The sequence below is a fragment of the Rosa rugosa genome, chromosome 4 (assembly GCF_958449725.1).
Source record: "Rosa rugosa chromosome 4, drRosRugo1.1, whole genome shotgun sequence".
Classification (NCBI taxonomy): Eukaryota; Viridiplantae; Streptophyta; class Magnoliopsida; order Rosales; family Rosaceae; genus Rosa; species Rosa rugosa.
The window spans coordinates 57,764,804-57,767,708 of NC_084823.1; the positions used below are offsets into that span (position 1 = coordinate 57,764,804).

Sequence of the window (2,905 nt, forward strand, 5' to 3'; positions counted from 1 at the left end):
CCCAATAATATTGTTCCACATATTGGAAAGAGATAATCTTTAACACACTAAAGGAGAGAAGAATTTGGTGATCACTAATCCCACTCCGACTCCAAGGATCCAAGGCCTCATGATTTATTTGGCCTTATGATTAGAGGAGGAGAGAGATAGATCGATCCGCTCCCTACATCTCCTTCTTAGGGTTTCGGCCTTTTGGGGCCACATGTCCATCACTCTTTTCAGTTCAACTTCAACCTCTTTTGTTGTTGAGAAATTTCAAGAACGATGTGCAAACTTGTGGTTGCAAAATTTCAAGCTTTTTTATTTGGTTTTCTTAATATCTTTCTGGCTATTGGCCTTACTCTATTTTTAGTGGCCTCCACTTCACCGTCTATTATTATATGTAGCCATCTGCAATCACAAAAATCTTATAGAAATATAATGGATTGAATAAGACAGATCAATTATCTTTTTCTATGCAAATATATTACAAATAAGTTAAGATGGTGAATCTGAACCTTTGCAAACAAGTTTCTTTTGGATCAAAGTAAGTTTCATTTTTATAAAACTGCAATTACATACATACCAATCGCAATTATAACACCTAATATAAGAGTATACAACCATCACCCTAAATCTCAAATCAGAGCTAAATATCTTCACTTGAAATATAAGAGACTGACACATCAATAGATCTAACGACGGGAAAATTCTAGTATACGTTGATGTATGTTATACATTAACTTTTTTGAATATTGTAGACCGTCGGATATAATTAAACTGAGAATATATCTAACGGTTCAGAATATTCAATAATAGTGACCTGCTCAGCAGGTAGCCTTTTTTTTAGAAAATTCTGAATTACATATTAACCATAAAATTTGAGATTTTCTCAGAAAACCCTAAATTGAAAGGGGACGTAAGAACTGGTTCAAGTTTTTATTTATTTTTTTGGATGCATAACTTTTAGAGCGCCTCTTCTCTGTTATGGGAACTCTCTCTCTCTCTCTCTCTCTCTCTCTCTCTCTCTCTCTCTCTCTCTCTCTCTCTCTCTCTCTCTCTCTCTCTCTCTCTCTCTCTCTCTCTCGGTGCTCTTGGGACGATGTCGTTCCTCCATCGGCGCCTCCACCTTTGCTACTCTCGATGGTCTTTGCCTCTGCAATCAAAGCCGGGTATTGGGATATGCCGAAGACCTTCGCAGCGGAGATTGGGGATACTGGAGAGCTTCGCGGGGGAGATTATAGCAAAGGTATGTGGTCGTCTTCATTTTTGTTCATTGTTTGGATTGATTTCTATTTGGGTACCCATGATCTTTACAGAAGTTTGAGTCTTTGGATTGATTTGGTGTGAAATTTAACTGTTTGATCCCAATTTGTATGTTATAGGTTGCTCATGAACTCAGAGAAAGACTCATTTTCGTATTCTAGAAGTACCAAAAAGGTAGATACTTTCTTGCCCATCTCTTAATTTCATTGATGAACTTTCTTGATCTTATATTTGTGGGTAATTTTTTACGATTGAGAACTCAATTGGCCTTTATTTTTTTCACTAATCAAACATGAGGTGTCTGATTCATATTTCTCCTCCAGCTCACATGATGAATGTGTATGAGACTTGTGTTGTAGTGTTGCTCTGTCATTATGTTTCGCATCTCAATAATCATCTCTAGTTAAGCATGAGACTTTTGTGTAGAGGTATGTATTAAGCTTCTTCTTAACAACCAGGTATGACGAAAAGACTCGCATGGTTATCAGTCCTTGCTTTGATGTTAACTCACCATTGTATTAGAAACTTAAATTTCTTTATGGAATTCTTTATGGAAATTTGTTTCAGTATGGATTTCTCATTTTTACTGATTCTTCTGGAAGTTCTCTATAATTAGGAAGCTAAAGTTACAGCAGCTTTTAAGTCCCAAATCGAGAAGCTATAGAAAGAGAGAGATGAGTTTCAGAAGATTGTCATTGGGAATCAGGTTGGACGTTTGGGTTTAATGTAGACTTGTGTTGTTGTGCTACTATTTGAAACTGGACTAATGCTGACAAGTATTAGTGATATGTTGATGTTGTTCAAAGCAAGTTAAGACTCAACACATGCATGATTTTAAGAAAAAAGAAAAGCATTGACCAAAAAAAAAGAAAAGAAAAGGAGTATAGAAAGTTGCAGGTACTTTATATTCTAAATCTATTCTCTACTATGATGACAGCATTTGGGTATTTATCTTTCATTACCAGCGACATTTATCTTTCCTACACACAGAGAAAAGGTGTAGGACTAAAAGCTTAAATCTTAAGTTTCATATGCTGCTCTTTATATTTTGTTATTTGTTTCAGGGACAACCCATCACATCTAATAGCAAATGAAGAACTCACTATCACAGAAGAGGCCTCAACAACATATGAACTAACAAATGACATATCTGAAGAACTCATGTAGAATGATTCGTTCAAACTCAAAATGTAGAATATTTTGTAGAAAAGTATTGAGAGTCCCAATGCTGGTATTGAGAGTCTATTGTACTTGGACCTTCATGTTATTGCACCTTTGATATTAATGTAATTTTGTATTCATCATCTATAGCCTCTGTTTTGAATGGTCAAATTACTAAGTTTCAAAGCAACCCAAATGAAAATCGCCAAAAGATAACAAAAGGATAAAATGATGGTTGTTTGCTAATGCTGATATGCCTAATACTCAATAAGACGCGGACAAGCATAAGAAAGGTTTAGACAAATCTTTTGCACCAAAACTGCAGTCACGATAGTAATCATGATAACTAATATGCTGCTCATTGTAAACAAAATGTACATTAACAAAATTAGGTTGACCATAACTATTTGTTCAAAATTTAAAAATTCTTCGTTTATAGAATACAATTATTACTCTGTTTCAACCAAATGTTTCAAGCTCTATTTTGTCGACGTTTTTT

At 34.9% G+C, this 2,905-nt stretch overlaps 1 long non-coding RNA gene across 1 annotated transcript; it reads left to right on the top strand.

Moving 5' to 3' along the window:
- The first annotated feature begins 971 nt into the window (after window positions 1–971).
- On the top strand, window positions 972–2,434 carry LOC133707546 (uncharacterized). Its single transcript, XR_009845161.1, has 3 exons — window positions 972–1,228; window positions 1,365–1,951; window positions 2,310–2,434. It is a non-coding gene; the product is annotated as an uncharacterized LOC133707546 (long non-coding RNA).
- Window positions 2,435–2,905: the final 471 nt, after the last annotated feature.